This window comes from Schistocerca piceifrons, chromosome X (genome assembly GCF_021461385.2).
Source record: "Schistocerca piceifrons isolate TAMUIC-IGC-003096 chromosome X, iqSchPice1.1, whole genome shotgun sequence".
NCBI lineage: Eukaryota > Metazoa > Arthropoda > Insecta > Orthoptera > Acrididae > Schistocerca > Schistocerca piceifrons.
This window is the reverse complement of record NC_060149.1, coordinates 283207171-283229050: the sequence shown is the minus strand read 5'-3', so window position 1 is coordinate 283229050 and position 21880 is coordinate 283207171.

Sequence of the window (21880 nt, the reverse complement as noted above, 5' to 3'; positions counted from 1 at the left end):
ATATCTCCGAACAGACTGAAATCCATACCGTGTCGAAATCCATGGTTGCGCTAGTTATGCCGAGGTGAAGCGGCTTGCACAGAATAAACCAGTACGGTGAGCCACATCGAAACAGTCTTTGGACAGAAGGCAACACCAACAACAATTACAACAACAGCTCATGAAAAGTCATACCGAATCATGTCACGCACATGAAAGTAGCGCTATACATCGTATTGTCACTGTTATTATTTCACTTATATCTGAACTATTCTAGCGACGTATTAAGTACCCTAGCCTGTCTTGAATTGTGTGAATAATAAACACAGAACAACTAGGTTTGCAGAATAATCCGTGATATTACACTGTATCTGATAGTAAATCCTTCTCTGTCACTCTTTTCACGTTACAAATCAACAAATTTAGAATAAACTCTGAATTAAATATTGACAGTTTCAATTTCACTATCAGTATTGTTTATTGTTAAGTAACAGACGAGGATAATTATGCAGAACAAAAATGTTGCGAAGGTTACGCGACATTTTATGTATCTTTGCGCAGTTTCTCGAAGGTTCACCGCTGCCGTTTTCTAGGGGAACCCAAAAGAAACTGATCGCATGCGCAAACAAAGCGATCGAAATGAGGTAACGCCCGATAGGTATTTACAGCTCTAGAGAAGAAGTTTTGCGGATAGCACCAAATTCAAATTTTTCACTTAACAATCTTTATTTAAGAAAAAATAGGGAACATTAATTGTTGACTAATCCTCGTAAAATACTTATTTGTTCCAGTTTAATATTTTATACAAAAGCTTCAATCGACTACCGAAAATGGTGTTTCTCTTACTTAACGGAGCAGATAATGTCTTTCCCTTTCCATTGTTATTCCAAGTCTGAAGGTTGAAAACGAGAGCTTTGAAGGATGAGTGTTTGAGTTGCTTCGCCTTCCGCAGAGAATCGAAGCGCGAAGTTTGATTAGAAGCGAGCAGATAATTTCATTTACGACCGGCGGTTACATTACATGCCCGCGAAGTTCTGGAGTTAGCCGTGGGGCGCAGAGAAATATAAACTTCCTGCCTCGGCGTCCGGAACGTAATCAACGTGTTGTAGGAACTTTGTTTATGACAGCCTCTAACAAGCAAATTACTATTCACACGTCGGGTTCCACCACTTTTACTCTAAGACGAAATGTTCCAGTCAAGCGGAACACTCTCTTAAAAGAAAAAAGAAGTAAACTATAACGTAAATTGCAGTGGACCACAAACTGACAGCGACCGGCACAATAAGGTTAAAAATGATTTTTTTTCTTCGTTATCTTCGGCACTCCTTAAAACGTTCGTCTTTCTGCTCGAGCCTAACTTTAACTTCATAAGTCAGCTGCTATTCGACGCGGATGACGAATCTCGTTCCAATTTGAAACCCAGATTATTTATTACTTTACGCTGCAGTGTTTTAAGAGATGCAGGACGGAAAGACCGTGACTTTTATTTCGCATCAGATTAATATACTCATGTTAATACAAGAAAATATAAACCAGAATTTCGCGGCCAGCCCGTGTGGCCGAGCGGTTCTAGGCGCTTCAGTCTGGAACCGCGCGACCGCTACGGTCCTGCAGGTTCAAATCCTGCCTCGGGCATGGATGTGTGTGATGTCCTTAGGTTAGTTAGGTTTAAGTAGTTCTAAGTTCTAGGGGACTGACGACCACAGAAGTTAAGTCCCATAGTGCTCAGAGCCATTTGAACCATTTTTGAACCAGAATTTCGCTTTCTACTTCCGTAGTGGAAGGAACAGATGCAATCAAAAGCAGTGGTATTTCTTTCAGAAACAGAGTTTCCGAATAATTGTTTCATTTTGGCAGTAATGTGATACCCAACGTAAAAGTATCCCTCTCACTTGGAACAAAGGATAGTTATCAATAGTTGTAACAGGAATAACTTCACATTACGGAGATAAAAACTGTCTCAGACCGCTACTACGCAATGCATAGGAGTAATATGGGTTGGCAACTTCTTCCGATGTTTTGTCGCACCTGGCTCTTAAATAGCCGCTGCCTTTATTGTCTGCGGCTTTCTGGTATATTTGTGATGTGTAGTAGGATAAACTACAAATTTAAAGTCGAATTCCCTGTCTAGGGTTCAAATTACTGCAATATCTCCTACGTCGTTCTTTCTAAGCGTAATTCTTTCCGTTGTAGTGCCACAAGAACGACTATTTTCAATTATTTCTCAATTCTTCATTATCATTTAACACCTCTGGAATCAATAGTATGAGAGGCCTTCTTCTCAGATATAATTCTTCGTTTTTTTGGAAGTTTCCAGCAGTTTTGAACTCAACCTGATTGGGTGCGAGGCTTATATTTTGCAGAAGAGCGATATTTTAATTTCTAAGGCTCTCAGACGACCGGAGTGAATGCTACTAAAGAGCGCACAGTTTACGTGCCGCTTCATACTCTGTTCGGTGTAGAAATTGTTAAACCTCTCATGGTCATCTAGTGCACGAGAGGGCGGTAACTGGATGGTAGGCCGAGAATTAAATTCTCAGGTGGCGTAAATATCCTGATTCGGACACACTGATCAATGTTCTGAGTTCAATTTCGCACCCTTCGCAACGTATCATAAAGTAAGGGCATGTGAGCCTGTCGATGGTGATCCATCTGTCAAAGGGGACGTTACGTTCGGCGATCCCTTTGGAGCCGTTTGACAGGAGTAGGGGAGTGGACTGCACTGGGTTTCACTCTCTCATTCCATTTCATTCAGTACTAATTCATAACGACAAGAACATAAGACTGAATTTTTAAAGAAGTTATGTTTAAGGGAACCAAGTTTAATTGATGATTAATAACTACTATTGGTGTGCTATTTCCGTGCTCATCGGAATGGTTTGCTCGGCTGCATCTTCTCTACAGTGCCTTCGTACGGGATTCCTGACAATGCGAGGCTACTCATCTCACTCTTTGGTGAGTGATTTAGAGAATCAGTATCGTGAAATTGTCCTACTTGTACGATATGGCATTTGTTCTGTGTTCAGTTCTCGTACACAATTGATGTCTCTGTCACTGAGTCTTCCTCAGTTTCCATCTAGTATTAAGTATATGCTGCTAATAACATGTGTCAAAGTTTTCAGTATATCTGTAATGGTCATAATTTTGTTGTTATGGTTCAAAGAGCGCAATTATGAATTCCACTTGATATTCTGTCTTCCAAATTTGTTGGATTAATCAATGCTGATCTATCTCCAATTTCGAACCACAGACTTGAACAATTTAATCAAGATTAAATGCAGAATTTTGTATGACAAAGGTGACTCGAACTATATTAGGTAGGTTTTCGCTGCTTTCTTCCGATCAATTAAATGATGGGTGACTATATTCGTACCAAGTAACAAAGTTCCTATGAGACATAAGTACCACGCAGAAGTGCCACTGTTAATTTGTTCTTTAAAGTAGCGTTTTACTACGAGCCACAAAGTAATATATTGAACGTTCTATCGATATCGACGTGCCGGCCGCTGTGGCCTAGCGATTTTAGGCACTTCACTCTGGAACTGCGCGACCGCTACGGTCGCCGGTTCGAATCCTGCCTCGGGCATGGCTGTGTGTGATGTCCTTAGGTTAGTAAGGTTTAAGTACTTTTAAGTTCTAAGGGACTGATGACCTCAGATGTTAAGTCCCATAGAGCTCAGAGCCATTTGAACCATATTGATATCGACGTCGTAATTAATGGCGCGCAAGCATCGACTGGACAAAAAACGATCATTGATTTTTTTAAGGAAACATATTGCTGTGAAGTAGAAACGGACCTAAGTGAGCATGGTAGGACGGAGATACAAACTTCAAAAAAAAAAAAAAAAAAAAAAGGTTCAAATGGCTCTGAGCACTATGGGACTTAACATCTGAGGTCATCAGTCCTCTAGAACTTAGAACTACTTAAACGTAACTAACCTAAGGACATCACACACATCCATACCGAGGCAGGATTCGAACCTGCGACCGTAGCGGTCGCGCAGTTCCAGACTGAAGCGCCTAGAACCGCTCGGCCATCCCGGCCGGCTCCAAACTTCACTCCTACCCAATATGAGCTTCCATTTGACGCGGAAACAGCAAAGAAGCGATGGATTTGTAATGGGGGATACGAATGATATTTGTTGGATTTGTAAGATTAGATGTTCAGTAGGATGTCGAGTGTGCTTTAACTACAAGACTGATGATAAAGAACTTTAGTACCTTTTTCCAGAGCCACTCTTGGTATCTTTTTCACCGGTACTTTTTGCGTCGTCTGTTGCGTATATTTTTCAGATACCCAATATCCGTATGCACAGAACAATAATAGTAGGAAAATAATGAAAGAAAGTTCACCGACTTCGGCTTTTAGATTCCAAAACACCTATCAAATCACAATTGACGGAGTTCTCTGAGTTCGTTTCGAATGGTGATCATTTGCAATCAATCCGACTCGTCATAGAAATATAGTTTAGTATTGGAACACTGGGTTCTTTGTCGGTAGAAATTGTGTTAAATAATCAGTCTAAGAATACATATGTTAACATTCTTCTTTTACCTCAGCGTTTTTCGAGCTATCTCAAGTTCCGCTATCTTACAGTGATAGTTTGAGAAGTATTTTATTATAACTACGCGGATGCCATTCCTGTCGCTGCAGTCGTCAGTTATTCTGTAAACTTCTGTATGGATACATTAATTTTCTATATTCTGTTTCTCTTTGAATATCGTACAAGGATACGATGTGTGGAAATGTTTCGATAATATACCGCACATTCACTAATTGTTGCTCAGGGACAACCGATATTCTTATCATTTTAACAATATTTCATAGACAGTGGTTGTATTTTTTCAGTAAGGAGCAAAAGACAAGGCTTGAATATGAATCCAAATAAATGCTATAAATTTGTGTGCGGAAACCACCATGGAGCCTTCCTCCATTCATTTGGCGTGATATTTGAAAAATAAAACCAGCAGCCCGCCCTCCCCCTCCACCCCCGCACACACACACACACACACACACACACACACACACACACACACACACACACACACACACATGCAATAAAGTGATTTAATTTCTAATTTCCTCTTTAATACGCCGACTAGATAGCTAAATAATTGGAGAAAAGACATGACTAACTCTACCCAACACCACAGAGCTACTGGTAAGTGTTGTGATGTTATAGATTAGGTTCCGTGAGATTAGGTCATGTCAGATTAGGTTGTTTATTGGTAGTCATTAGACCGAGCAACGACTGTAAACTGTTCTTTTTCAACAAAGGGTTCTGGAAGAGGTGCCGTATTAATTAAATAAAAGACTTTCTTCGTTACAAAGGCGTTGGGCATAGTGGAAGTACAGCTTTTATGTAAAAAACAAATTAACTATCGATCCAGAATTTTCGAGAAATTTAACAGCTCACTCATCAGTCTTCTTTCCCAAATGCGCATGAAAAGGCGATAAATCACCGAAAACTTTAAAGTAGAAATAAAACAGTCACAAAAAGAAACAAAAAATGAAAGACTGATCTTTTTATTTGTCCATATAAATCTCTAATTCAGTACATATGTCGTACACAAGTCTTGGACATAAAATACTTTTACTTGTTGGTTTTAAAACTTGCAGATTTATGCCATTTAAATTTTATAACAAACTAAATCCATACAACGATTAATTGCATATTTGAGTATGTAATATATATTTGCTAGTTATTTTCACAATCAAAATATAATTTACATATTTTCATGTATGAAATCCTGAGAGATGGAATAAAGCAGTATTGCAGTAGGTACACTACAACATTTTTTTTTTAATTTTTGGAGATCAGAAAGAGGTTTTATATGTCTGGGTAACCTGTTGTATAGTTTTGTTCCTGCATGATAGACACCGTTCTGGCACAATGTGGCGTTGCAATAACTAACATGTATGCTACTGTTTGACCTGGTACCGTGATTATGCGCAATTTTGTTTTGATTAAAGAAGTTTTCTTTCATTAGCATAATTTTTTATCATACTTAACCACTTCCAATAGATAAATTAAAGGAAGACGTAAGATTTCTATATCTTTAAAGAAAGGTTTGTATGGTTTACTGCTGCGTGTTCTTTTCACTGTCCTTATAGCTGCCTTTTGTTTCCTGAAAACCGGTTTGGTCCGGTGTACATTTCCCCAGAAAATGATTCCGTGTCTCAGTAAAGAATGTGCACGAGCAAAGTGTACAATCCTAACTGTTTCAGCAATACTGATGTTGTAAAGACTTCCCACGTGACACATTTTTACTAATTTGAATTTAAAGATGTGATAAGAGAGCTCCACTTAAGATTTTGTTGAATGTGAATTCCAAGATTTAGTTTCATTAATAGCACTAATTTTCTTTTATCCATATATATATATATATATATATATATATATATATATATATATAATTACTTGTTCTGCATTTTTTTATTGATCTGTATGGAAATTCATGAATACAGTCTTCTGGGGACTTGCTATTAGTCTGTTTCTGGTAAACCATTCAGACAGTTCTGTCATAATATCTTCTGCAGATGCTGCAAGATCTTCCTCGTTATTTCCTTCTATCAGTAGATTTTTCAATAATTTGTGAAAACCCTGTCGGTAGTGACACATGCTTATAATTACCTATACAATGATGGTTACTTTTTTGTAGAGGTATTTCTTTTGCTGTTTTTAGCTGTTTTAGAGAAGACAGCAGTTGATGAATACGAATTGCAGGTATCTAACACAGAAGGGAGTACGTGTTTTGCAGATACTTTTATAACAGAACCCGGGATATCATTGATACCACATGAACACTTACTCTTCAGTGATTTAATGGTATTCAGGAATTCAGCTGGAGAAATACGGACAGATTATTTATTTCATTGTATGGAAGTTCTTTCAATGTTGTATTGGGGTTTATTTCCAAATGTTGACTTCATTAACGTATCAGCAACAGTTGCGTAATAGGAATTGGAATTGTTTACAGCTGCTCTAGCATCAGTGAGTTTTTTCATCCATTGATAACACAGTATTTTTGTCAGTTTTCTTTTTCCGCGGAAGACGATGCACAGATTTCTACGTGGACTTAGTTTTCTTGGATGATTCCATAATATTTTGCGATTTTCCTTCGTTTTTACCACTTTTTGAGAAGTCTTAAAACTAACGTGTATTTTTAGAAACAATTTAGAAATTCTGGGCTGCTGTTAATTTTTGAGAACAGAAACGTTCCCACTTTCTTTTACAAGATACACTAGTACCTAACGTAATCCAGTTTTTGTATCTGTCTGTGCTTCTGGAAATTATTGTCTTTTTTGGAAAAGCAGTATCAAATTTATGCTCGAAAATATTCAAAAAAATTTCTGTGTTTGCATTGGTAATAGAGATGTCATACACTTTTGTTCAAGATTGTTCACTGATAAGATACTAGAGGTGTTCAGTACTTGTCTGACTGTAGCTCCTTTTATGGGTAACATTTTGCAGACTGGTGAAAATGTGATTTACAGGTATGGTTAGTAACTGCGAGACGAGGTCGCTGTTGCTGGTATCAAAGTCTTCTGGTGTACGCTTGTCCATGTTTGCACGTACCTGGTCAAGTAAAGTGGCACTACTTTTTGTTATATCTGTTGGAGAAGTAAGAGTCACACACAGACTGTAAGCTTTTATTCTGTACAAGAATTTTCCTCAGTGAGGGCTGTGGCTCAGAAAATCAATGTTAAAATCTCCACAGAGTACCGCTGTTTACCCAGTAATCTTGAGTTTACATAGAACAAGGTACAGTTGTCTGAAAAAAAACCTATATTGCTGTCAGAAGATCTGCAGCTACACACATAAAGTAATAAATTTTCTGCCAGTAACTCAACAGCTGACATTTCTAAATCTCTTTCACAATTTAATTTGCATACATAGGCTATAGTCTTTTAATCTAAATTTTCTTTTGCATATACACAATATCCTCCATTTTTCAATTCTGTTATACAAAAACAGGCCGAAAGATTAATCCAATATTTTTAAGTGAGGAAAATACCCAATTTGTAGCCAATATTCACAAAAACATGAAACTGAAGCACTTGCCATTCCCTGCTGTGAAGTAGTTTATTTTATCGACTTTGTTAATAACTTCACGTCCAACGGTACACTTTAGTTCGACATCACACTTTTTTTAAACAGTTAACTCCCTAAAAACTATTGTTCACTCTTGTTTAAGAGCCAGAATCTTTCTTTATGAGCCGTTTGTCCAAATTACTTTGGGCTGGTCTCACGCTGTTCCTCTTGTAACTCAAGTTTACTAAATGACAGATTTATTTATCCAAGAGCTAATTACCACAATAATTTAAATGAAGGACATGGCTGCTATGAGAAATTTTTTGCATACCTCATTTATCTCTTTGTTCTACCTTCCTGTTAATTTATTTATGTATGGCCAAGAAGGAAAAACGTATCTTTGTGACTGATTTACAATAGCTTCGTTAGTGTTACTTAATCTGAGTATAACACTTTAGAGATCTTATCTCTGGCAACATCATTTGCACCTGCACAAATTACGACACAGTGTTTTGAGTCAAGGTTTTCACTTGATTTTACAATTGATCTCGTCACTTCTTCAACATCTGCTCCTGGTTTGACGCAGCTCTAAGCACTTGAAGTCTGTTTTCACATCTTGCACCTTTTCCGCAACCTAACTTCCATCACTATCGTCAAAAAATAGAATCTATAGTTATTTCTTGCACGCTATAGACCGGTTGACTGACTTTTGAGTCATATTTCTTTGGTTATTAGTTGAATTCTTAGACAAAGTCAACGGTGCACAACTGCTACTGTTTATCGTTATTTTCAGGACTCAGACGTTTCTGAGTAATACTGCTTGCGGAACCACTTTGGGCACTATAATCTTTTGGTGCACTTATTATGAGCTTCCCACGTTTCGTGCTTCGTTCACGTCACTGGTACCCGTTATATTTTGAGATTGAGTCGATGCTCTGTTTGTTGAGTTTTATAACCAATATTCTGCAGCTGTTTCTCTAATAAGTCTATATGAAAGGTAATCTAGCATACGAAATTAAAAGGAAGACTATGATCACTTTGCTCGAAACTAATCGTTTGTTTAGAAAAATGACCAGTTGTCATTTCAGTTAGCCGGTGTTTTGGGGTCTTACGGAATGCAGCAGTGTTTCTTATCCCTCCGTATGCGCCGGTTACCTGAAATACGCTTACACGCACAGAAGCTAAGTAATCGCCGACAGCATCGGAATGTTGCCCATCAAGTTTCTGCCCCAGGAAGCCGCTGTCACCTTGCCCATCTGCAGCCGGTGTTGCTGCTACGGCAGCACGATGCCAGTGTCAGTTTCTTCACTGTTGCCATCAAATCCATAACAACTGAATTCAGGTAAAAGCCTGTCAACAAGAAACCTTGATTTGCCAAAACGTTCGTGATGGCTGTTTCATTGGTCATAGCACTAGAGGCGTAAGAAGTAGTGATATGTATTCGAACAGAACATATATTTAGAGACTTCGTTGCATATTAATATACAATTTGCGTGTAAAGGGACATAACATCTTCATTATAGGGAGGTAACATGTTCATTATCTACAGATTTAAATTATTGGTTTCGTTAGGCTAATCATATTAGGTCCTTAAGTTCTCTCTTACACCGCCCTAAGAACTGTACATCCCAAACTTTTACAAATAAATAATTCCGTATGATTACGTTATAGTTGCGTTAACATTATGGTAATAGTAGTGATGATGGTTACAGTAACAATATTGACAGTAATAAAATACACCACAACAACAACAACAGCAATGACATCCTTAACATCGGTAATTTTAAAACAGCGTTCATAAGTCTTGAATACGAGTTGGTTTGACGATGAAAGAGGACGTCATGAAATAGAAGAAAGGCTTAGAATGCATTGAGGAGGTAGAGAACTGAAGAAGAAAAGTACACTACTGGCCATTAAAATTGCTACACCACGAAGATAACGTGCTACAGACGAGAAATTTAACCTACAGGAAGAACATGCTGTGATATGCAAATGGTTATCTTTTCAGAGCATTCACACAAGGTGGGCGACGGTGGCGACACCTACAACGTGCTGACATGAGGAAAGTTTCCAACCGATTTCTAATACACAAACAGCAGTTGACCGGCGTTGCCTGGTGAAACGTTGTTGTGATGCCTCGTGTAAGGAGGAAAAATGCGTACCATCACGTTTCCGACTTTGATAAAGGCCGAATTGTAGCCTATCGCGATTGTGGTTTATCGTATCGCGACATTGCTGCTCGCGTTGGTCGATATCCAATGACTGTTAGCAAAATATGGAATCGGTGGGTTCAGGAGGGTAATACGGAACGCCGTGCTGGATCCCAACGGCCTCGTATCACTAGCAGTCGAGATGACAGGCATCTTATCCGCATGGCTGTAACTGATTGTGCAGCCAGGTCTCGATCCCTGAGTCAGCAGATGGGGACGTCTGCAAGACAACAACCATCTGCACGAACAGTTCGACGACGTTTGCAGCAGCATGGACTATCAGCTCGGAGGCCATGGCTGCGGTTACCCTTGACGCTGCATCACAGACAGGAGCGCCTGTGATGGTGTACTCGACGACGAACCTGGGTGCACGAATGGCAAAACGTCATTTTTTCGGATGAATCCAGGTTCTGTTTACAGCATCAGTATGGTCGCATCCGTGTTTGGCGACATCGCGGTGAACGCACATTGGAGGCGTGTATTCGTCATCGCCATACTGGCGTATCACCCGGCGTGATGGTATGGGGTGCCATTGGTTACACGTCTCGGTCATCTCTTGTTCGCACTGACGGCACTTTGAACAGTGGAAGTTACATTTCATATGTGTTACCACCCGTAGCTCTACCCTTCATTGGATCCCTGCGGAACCCCACATTTCAGCAGGATAATGCACTACCGCCTGTCGCAGGTCCTGTACGGGCCTTTCTAGATACAGAAAATGTTCGACTGCTGCCCTGGCCAGTACATTCTCCAGATCTCTCACCAATTGAAAACGTCTGGTCAATGGTGGCCGAGCAACTGCCTCGTCATAATATGCCAGTCACTACTCTTGATGAACTGTGGTATAGTGTTCAAGCTGCATGGGCAGCTGTACCTGTACACGCCATCCAAGCTCTGTTTGACTCAATGCCCCGGCGTATCAAGGCCGTTATTACGGCCAGAGATGGTTGTTCTAGGTACTGATTTCTCAAGATCTATGCACCCAAATTGCGTGAAAATGTAACCACATGTCATTTCTAGTATAATATATTTGTCCAATGATTACCCGTTTATCATCTGCATTTCTTCTTGGTGTAGCAATTCTAATGGCCAGTAGTGTAGCATTTTCTGGCTCACTGTTCAGAAGATAATGTTGAAGTTGTGGGCAAAATCAATTTCTACATTACTAAAATGCAGCTAGGCCAACAAAGAATATGCACATTCTATTACTGGCCACAGCTGACCTAGATAACTTCGAGGGGTGTTCAATAAGTAACGCAATACCTTTTTTTTCTTTCTGATATCAAGTTCTTTTATTCAAGATTCCAATACATCATATTATTCCCCACTCTTTTGGCTACAAAACCCCATTTTTGAACATAATCTCCATTCAATGCGATGGGCTTACGCCACCTTGCTGGGAGGGCCTGTATGCCGGGATGGTAGCACTCCACTTGTCGACGTCGGAGCCAACATCTTGCTGCATCGGTAACCTTCCTGTCATTTACATACTGCTTCCCGCGGAGTGCACCCTTCATTGGGCCAAACAGGTGGAATTCGGAAGGTGCAAGTTCCCGGCTGCAGTGTAGATAAGGCGAGCTCCTCTCGGATGGGCAGACTTTTGTGAGGCCTAACGTTGTCATGGAGAAGGAGAAGTTCGTTTGCATTTTTGTGGCGACGAACACGCTGAAGTTAGGCGGCTAGGAACGGGACACACCTTTGACTACCCCAACTGGTGGACAAGTGTGTCAGGACTACCAACAGAAATCTCCAGTTGAGAAGCGAGGTGTTTGATTGTGATCCGTCGGCCACAACGAATGAGAGTGTCCGCACGTTCCAACACTGCAGGAGTCAGAGCTGAGACTACGTACAGCGCCGCCACCTGTTGGAACTTCATGAAACCATAGGGGCTGAACCAGTAATATACCTCGATGTCCTACAGTAAATTCCGTATTTTTCAACCGAATTGGGCCGAGAAAAAATAGTGTAGCATTACTTATTGAATGTCCCTCGTACCAGTAGGAGAATGTGATTTGCTTGAAAAGACGTCCGACACATTTGTGTCGTATTTGTCTTTTATTGCTACCTTTAGTTTCTTTGGGTGTAACGTGAAAAGCTTTGAAGAATAACGATACCTAAGTATCTGGTCTTGTAAAGCTTTTTCCTTGAATTCCAAGTGTGTATGTTGTGCACTGAGAGAGGATTTAGATTTCTTACATGTCATAGTTGTGTGTTCATTGTATCCAAGCTTGAACCAAAGGCGGGGGATGTGTCTGGAAACTGGAGATAATAAGAATTTTACGTGCAACAGTAATAGCTTACATGTTTAATTCAAACCCATATACTGTGTCCTGTGACATAAAACAGCAAATCAACATCGATAAACCGAGCAGGGTAAACCTATAGGTCGCCAGTGAAGAAGTGATACTTACAGTTGGATATACATGGTGAACATTAATGAAACCGACAAACTGCAGGGACGGATTCCTGACTGGGAATGGAGGAAAAAAGGTGCTATGCAGATGTGTCCGGGAATGCGTCGTTTCCACGGTAGAGAGGGCTGACGAATGAAAGTTCCTCTGACCACGTGCCACGTACTCTTTGTGTTGCAGGCTGTGTGATTGACGCAGCGTACGGTAAGCAACCGAATGGTCCGGTATTCCAGTCGAGAACAAGTCGAGATGGTGTTCGTTTACCGCCAAGCAGATTAAACTGTCGAGAGGAGCACGGCTATACCAAAACAAGTATACTCACAGACACCAACCACATCACACAACAAACAAGCCCTTTTGGACCTTTGCGTGATGTTGGGCCCTTCCAGACAGACGAAGGCGTTCATAAACTGGACTGTGCATACATCAAATTTGGAGGACCGTGTTCTACAGGATATTGAGACGAATACTAGTACAAAATCCAGGCAAGTGGCCCACCAATATAGAGAAAACCAAATCACGATTATGTGTGCCCTGTATAACAACCACTGTTATCCATATCATCTGCAAGGATTATCAGAAATAGATTTCCCTATGCGGGATGGATTTTGCACCAGACCATCACAATTATGGGACTTCTGTCAACAGTTGTCTTTATTGACGAAACAACCTTTACCAGAACTGGCATCATGAATCTGCATCCCATGGAGGCCACTTTGAACATCTGTTGTGACATGTATGCGATTCAGTTCTGTACTGCGTTTCGGGACTGTTTGTTGTCACTGCACGCGCGCTTCCATTTCCTGACAAACGTTCATAGGCTCTTTTTTCTTCCATTTCCAATCAGGAATCCTTCCTTGCAGATTGTCGTTTTCATTAATGTTCAGCCCGTACATATCAACTCATCGTGAGATTAGAGTGCATCTGAAATTGATTCTTGGCAACTTGTCACTGATACTACATCTCTCTAGTGTAACCATTTTGTTCTAGATTATCACGTTATATTACTAGCAAAATGGGTGTAATCGATACGACAAGGATATAAATAACCACTAGTAGATTACATGTACTCCTGTGAGTAAATTCTATCATTATTGTTCTGAAAGTCACGTTCATTTCGTGTTTTTTACATGTGCTATTCCCCCTTTCACGTCTTCACAAAAGGCTGTTCCCTTCCTACAACACCTCTTGTAATACCTCTTTAACTCCACTACAGGGTGCTACATATAATACAACACTCATAATGTCCTCCTTTTCTGGTTCAAACAATTAATGATTTTCACTAAGGATCTCAGGAATATTCTGCGACCATGTTCACGGAATTCCCACAAAAACAGGTAACAGAGGTTACATAAATTACACGGTGGCATATTATACTTTATTCGTCTCTCATGCTCCTTCCGTGAATCTATCAGGAAGAACATTTAGTGAATAGCATACTGGAATTACACCCAGTCTTGTTCATCATGATTATTTGCAAAGTAAATGTGAGGATACATGTGAAATCGTGAATAATAACTGTAATGCAAATGGAGGACTAGATGAACTAATAGAGTTCAAAACTCAAAACGAGAACCACACCTGACCTACTGAGAGACCTGAAGTAATCGTCTACCCATTTTATTTTTTAAAAGTATTGATATAGATAGGAAATTATTAAAATTTCATTTTACTAGATTCAAGAAGCAGAAGCTGCAGTTAATTTACCTACAAAATAAGACTATTAAATACATAGCGAAAACAAGAATAATTACGAACGTCTTCACAGATTTGCTGAGACACGTTTGAGCCCCTACGTAGACGTGTGTTACAGTAGGGGTACAGAGTTCAGTTTTAGTACTCATGCACACATTTCACTGCGGTGTGTCTGGAACACTCTACGGAACTTTGTGGGGCCTAAGCCATTACACAATGTCTAGGCGTTCATAAACTGATGATACGAGTCAACTTGACGGAATAGTGACTCCGCGATGGACTTGGTACTTCGCTAGTGAGGAATATTATTTTTGTGATTAGAAACGAGTTATCTTCCCATATTTTTCCACCCGGCTCCAAGCTTCGGGAAGAATAATCGAATGTATGCGCGAAAAAAGTATTTTATTCCACTTTAGAGACTTTCCATAGCTCCTTTTAGTTAAACACACAGTTTCACGATGGTAGGCTCCAGCACGGCCCTCAAGTCTCCAGCGATTATTCAAGCACCGGTCGAAGCGAGCTAAGGGGGACTCGTCCCGTCCATTAAGCTTGCCAACAGATCCCATCCGTCTGCAAACAAAGCGAACAGTACAAGAGACAAAACAGAGATTTCTACAAGCTACGCCTCTTTGACACAGCGTACGTGTCGCGGCCCACTGTGTCTTCACGAAAAATAATTGAAGTCCACATGTGTTCTGCCGTAGATTGATGTCCACAAAAGTGCACATTGTGGTCATAGGAACTGCGTTGTTTTACCAACGACTTCAGTCTAATCATATTCTACAAAATAAAGAGACAAAAAGACGGTCAGATATGATAGTTCGTCTCAGCAATCGAAAATTTGAAGCATTATATATGTATCTAAATTATCCAGGGTATGATACGTTATAAATCGTGTTTGGCCCTATATATCCCATTTGAGGATTAGGGCTCTGTATTTACATACCCATCATAAGATTATCCAGGATATACAGCGTTATAAATTATTTTATAGACGTATTTGGCGCTAATATCTCATTTGTGTATTGATTTTAGCGTGTTACAATATCTCTAACAGAAAACGTATTAAGAACTGAATTTTAAATCATGCACTATCTGATGGAATTTTTTCCAGACACCAGTACGTAACGCGGAATTGACCACTGGTGGCGATGAGAGGTGGACCCACCAGAGCAAAAGCAGGCGGGGAGTATTGTGTTGTCAGCAGAAAATCATTAACCGCGGAAAGCATTGGCCGCGTGAGCACGATGACTTCGTACGAGTACTAGTCTCCTATCACCTGAGTAAAAGACCCACTAGGGAGTAGCAACGGCGGCCGCTGTGACCGAGCGGTTCTAGGCGCTTCAGTCCGGAACCGCACTACTGCTACGGTCGCAGGTTCGAATCCTGCCTCGGGCATGGATGTGTGTGATATCCTTAGGTTAGTTAGGTTTAAGTAGTTCTAAGTCTCGTGGACTGATGACCTCAGATGTTAAGTCCCATAGTGCTTAGAGTCATTTTTGGAGTAGCAACTTCTAAGCTGCCCAAGCTGATGGTTGGTGGTGAGGTTGTGAAGTGGAAACATGAAGAAACAATCACAGCCAGACCGTCGAGCATTGCGGCAGGTGGTGGTAAAAAATCGCATGAAATCAGCGGAAGGAATCTCTCGTGAATTTCAATGTGCTACCAGCAGTCCTGTTAGCACAACGACTGTTCGTAAAGAGTTAAAAAGAATGTGGAATAATGATCGAGTAGCTCGTCATAAGTCACACATTTATGTAGTCATAGCCAGGCGATACTAAGGTAGTTTATAGGGCGACTCCACTGGACACTGGGCGGTGGACGAACGGAAATTAGTGACTTGGAGTGACGAATCACGCTATACCTCGTAGAAGGATATGAAGGTATTTTACGACATTGTGTACTGCATGCAGCACACCACCAGTTCGGACAAGAGGACTGTTTAGATCAGCACGACAATGCAACATATTGTTGTGGGTTGGCAGGAGAGCCAACACCGTATTATTAGAGGAAGCCGAAAGGCATGTGTTTTAGCTCACGCAAAGCTCACTAGCAAAGTCGGTTGTACAACTGGGGCGAGTGCTAGGAAGTCTCTCTCTAGACCTGCCGTGTGGCGGCGCTCGGTCTGCAATCACTGATAGTGGCGACACGCGGGTCCGACGTATACCAACGGACCGCGGCCGATTTAAAGGCTACCACCTCGCAAGTGTGGTGTCTGGCGGTGACACCACACATATCATTAATCAGATATGGTTTATGGTCAATAACGACCCAGAAAGTCAATAGTCTGCGAGGAGTTCCTACATAAAATGGAACCTCTTTGCACTGAGTTAGAACATCGATTTCGCTAGAGACTGCAGAGTCCATCATCATTATGAGTACGAGGGTGGTTTGAAAAGTTCTCGGAACGGAATAGAAAAAAAAGTATTTACATCGCTGAAACTTTTATTTTATATTTCAATGTAGTCTACTCCTTGTAGATTAATGCAGTTGGTCCAACTATGTTCCAGTGTCTTGATCCCATCTCGGTCTGGAACCGCGCGACCGCTACGGTCGCAGGTTCGAATCCTGCCTCGGGCATGGATGAGTTTGATGTCCTTAGGTTAGTTAGGTTTAAGTAGTTCTAAGTTCTAGGGGACTGATGACCTTAGAAGTTAAGTCCCATAGTGCTCAGAGCCATTTTTTGATCCAATCTCGAAAATAAACTTCCTCCAGGTCTGCAAAATAGATGTCAACGCCGGCTATCAGTTCTTCGTATGAAGTGAATCTTCGTCCAACAAGAAAAATTTTAAGTTTTGGGAAGAGATGGAAGTCTGCTAGAGCCATATCAGGTGAATAAGGTGTGGCAACAACTCATACCTTGTATTGTTGTATTGTATGTTAACGGGGACCTAGAAACGACGTCTTCCCCGCCGCATCCGCAGTGGTCCACAACCCCACGACGACTATCGCTGCAGTCCACTTCACCCCCCCCCCCCTCCCCCCGTCGTACCACACCGAACGCCGAGGCAGATGGAAAACCGCCTAAAAACCATACACAGACTGGCCGGTTCACCGGACCTCGACATAAATCCGCCGGGCGGATTCGTGCTGGGGACCAGGCGCTCCTTCGCGCCCGGGAAGCCGTGCCAACCGGGCGGGCACTCATACCTTCGTTCGTGTAATTTTGCCATGGCGACGGCACAAGTTTCTGATCCAGCATCAAGAGTCGCGACACCCATTTTGCACATAATTTTTTCATTTCTAATTCTTCAGTTAAAATGTGATAAGTGTGAAATCTTATGGGACTTAACTGCTAAGGTCACCAGTTCCCAAGCTTGCACACTACTTAACCTAAATTATCCTAAGGACAAACACACTCACCCATGCCCGAGGGAGGACTCGAACCTCCGCCGGGACCAGGCGCACAGTCCATGACCGCAGCGGCTGAGACCGCTCGGCTAATCTCGGGCGGCTAAAATGTATATACCCTTTCAGACGATATCTAGCAATCGTCTGCAATTTCACGTACTTTCAATCGGCGATCCTCCATGACCATTTTGTGCACTTTTGCACTGATTTCTGGAGTAGTGACACATCTTGGCCGACCACTGCGCGGATCATCATCTAAGCTCTTACGACCAAATTTAAATTCATTTGGCAATAGTTGAATATGAAGGAGCAGAGTCCCAATGTGTATTCTGAAAATCAGCATGAATGTCCTTTCTTTACGAAGTACTTAATCACTGCTCGAATCTCGATTTTTTTCCAAGAGCACTAACGTGGCAAGTGTTTACAGGCAACAGTCCAATGAATGCCACGTGAATAAACAACTCGTTGCGCTAGCTCTGACCTCTCCTGGTGGTTCCGAGAACTTTTCAAACCACCGTCGTACCATCTCTGGTTTCCGCTCCACAGGCATTCAGACACCTCATGGAAAGTGTCCCCAACAAAGTTCAGGCCTTCAGAAACGCGAAAGGTGAGCATATCCTTATTAGCATATCCTTATTAATGTCCACTAATGGGTGTCCGAATACTTTGGATCAGACAGTTATATATGTATGAATAATGTATGCGAGTATGTGATGCATTCATGTGTCTAAGTGATAATGTTTATTTCTTCCAGTCCCAGTTCAAATGGTTCAAATGGCTCAGAGCATTCTGGAACTTAACATCTGAGGTCATCAGTCCCCTAGAACTTAAAACTACTTAAACCTAACTAACCTAAGGACATCACACATATCCATGCCCGAGGCAGGTTTCGAACCTGCGACCGTAGCAGTCGCGCAGTTCCGGACTGAAGCGCCTAGAACCGCTTGGCCACCGCGGCCGGTCCAGTCCCAGTTTTCGAAGTTTTGTTAATCGTTTACGGTATGTTATTCTGTAGGACAGCTGAAATTAATAACAAACGCTAACACATATTTAAGTATTGCATTCAAAACATTTTGGAATGATGTTTCAGAAGGAATAAAAGGGATATAGGGTATAACACAGTAACAATTCATAAATGTAGCTGAACATTGTGTGAGACTTGAAACGATATTTCTGTTCCACACCACGGAGAAAAATTTACAACGATTACATTGGCTTCTAAGTTAATACGAAATAAAGAAAAACTCGTGAGAAAATGAGTGATCCCCCTTTCAGAGTGCAATTTCCCTTGGTTTTTCTTACGGTGTTGCTACGTACTCGAGCTCTGCTTACGACCTATGGCTCGCCGCTCATTATTAAAATTCTATAGCCCCTCGTGGAACAAAACTGAACAAGTGATTCACTTTAATGATCCATTGTTTACGAGAGGTATCGGAGTTACGGAGGCGGCGCCGTGGCTACACGACGTCAGCGTTGTCGGTTCCGCAGCCCAGACCGCTGCTATACATAAACATTTTGGGGCTCATACTCATGAATAAGAATTACCAAGGGGATGCGCCATCCACGTGGTAGCCTTTAGCCTGTTACATCCAGGAAGCAGTAAACACCTGTCGCCAGGACTTTGTATGCGCAAATCTGCACACGATCTTCTTACACAGATGCCTTTGGGAGACATTATCAGATGCATAGCTACTCCTTCAGATGTGAATCTTCCCAGAATACATTTTTCTGCAATAGTACGAGGAAAACCCTTGTATCTTCTGACAAACTGCCTTAAAAAGACGAGCGTGCTGTAGTACTTAAACTTGTTACCGTTCCGATAAATCGCTGTCAGTCGTTCGTTAACAGTTATATATATTTTTGTTTTAATTTCACAACTTCGTTCATTTCAATACGTTTTACAGTGGTAAGTGCAAATCAGTTGAGTAGAGAGACAAGAAAGAACTTGCATTATCAACATTCTGAAATAAAGTCAACGATTTTGGCTTTCTGTTTCACAACCACATTTTGGTTGCTTTAGGGAATACATAAGAAAAACACCGTGATCATACAGAGATTAGATGTGTTATGATAGTAGGTGTCAGTCGGATAGGACATTTTGGCAATACTAGTCACCAGCGAAGCCGCAATATGGCTCTGAGCACTATGGGACTTAACTTCTGAGGTCATCAGTCCCCTAAAACTTAGAACTACTTAAACCTAACTAACCTACGGACATCACACACATTCATGCCCGAGGCAGGATTCGAACCTGCGACCGCAGCGGTCGCGCGGTTCCAGACTGTAGCGCCTAGAACCGCTCGGCCTCTCCGGCCGGCGAAACCGCAATAGCCGATCGTAAATAACTGATGGTTATAACTAGCGACTTGAAGAATACGAGGCATTGATTAATGCCACAGTGGATTGCAGCGTAGAACATGTATCCGACAGGAAGGTCAGGCGTTCAGAACCTCCCGTAGAGTGTGGCAGCGAAAGACTGACAGGAGTACATACATCAAGGTTATTATTTTATAGAGAAGAGCCTCACATAGCATCGCGAAATGGCTCATCAGAGCATACAAGGCTGTGAAAATGTGGATTTCGCAGGCGAAACCTGTTAATTTTCTTGCTGATGATGTAATTCAGGGCAGACATATTTCACGCGAAAGCAGCTTTGCGATTGTCAATAAGGCACATTGTCGCTTACTAGGACAGGAAGAAGTGTTACAATGGCCCCGGTACGTGTTTTTTTTAAACACCCGTATTTCTTTTCTATTTATTTCAAACTTGCTGAGAACGTACTGTGACATGTCTTTCACTTGTTGATCATATAACTTTTGAAGTATTATACATGACACATAAAAGTAATTTGTTTCATGGAACCTTACACATTCTTCAAAAAATGTGCTTGTACTATGAACCCCATAGCACAAATTTAACAAATTAAACAAAAATTTACAAGAAAAACTAAAACTAAACTAAACTCCTCCCGAACAGGCGATGAAGGCCCAACGGTACCGACCGGCCGCCGTGTCATCGTCAGCCCATAGGCGTCACTGGATGCGGATATGGAGTGGCATATGGTCAGCACATCGCTCTCCCGGCCGTATGTCAGTTTCCGAGACCGGAGCAGCTACTTCTCAATCAAGTAGCCCCATAGTTTGCCTCACAAATGCTGAATGCGCCCCGCTTGCCAACAGCGCTCGGCAGACCGAGTTCTTACAAGAAAAACCCTTTTATTAAATCAAATATTGTTATAGGATTGTACAAAGTAGATATATTCTTGAAGAGGGTCCCAATCTTCTGCTGCCTTTTTAGGCCCATTTTTTGCTCGAGAGAGCATTTAAAGCTCTTATCATGTCTTCTTTTATCCCAAGTCCTATTTTCTTTTCTCCTAGGCGTTAACATTTTGCGAGGCTTCTACGACACAAAACAAAATAGAAATTCTGTAGTGATTGTAATTTGTGCCCTTTTATATTGGTGGCTTATATTACCAGCACCAAAGAAGTACCAATTCCGCCACCTTTGTAAACAAAAATTTATCATCGTCCAACAGTATGTATGAACTACAACATTAATACTGGAACATAACGCTTGATATGTGTTTAATGCAAGGAAAATATCGTAATAATTATTTACATAAGCATAACTGCAATACTATTCGCACAAACTGCTACCTCTAAAAGTTGTTGTCGGCAGTGTAAATGAGCTCTTTGGTCACTGGTAAACTATCTACTGCGACAGCGCGCTCTACGAGCTTAACTACGGACTAATAGTTGTAAATGATACATTCACCACCAGAATGCGCGGCTTGATTTACCAGATATTGAGAGGGCCCAAATTACCAGCCGAGGCCCACGTTACCACCCTTACCCCTAACTCGACATGTAATCCAATTTACCGCGCGACGTTCACTTCCTCTTGAATAAAGTTGACTAAATTTCTTAGCAATCTAATCTCTAGGAAGCTAGTGAGGCCCTGGTAAGATAGATGTTGGGCAATGGCAACTTACAACCGTACGGAGCAGTAACGCCTTTCAACCAACGTAACGATTCACTCACGATTAAGAGGAAGTCGTCCACGAGAAACTGCATCCAGGTACGCAAGTTGCTATTCATTTAGAGTCTGCCAGAATAGATGTTGGAATGAGATGCAACTACTTCCATCCTCTGGAGCCGAAACAGGGCGCATAATATCAACCAAAATAGTCCATAATGGA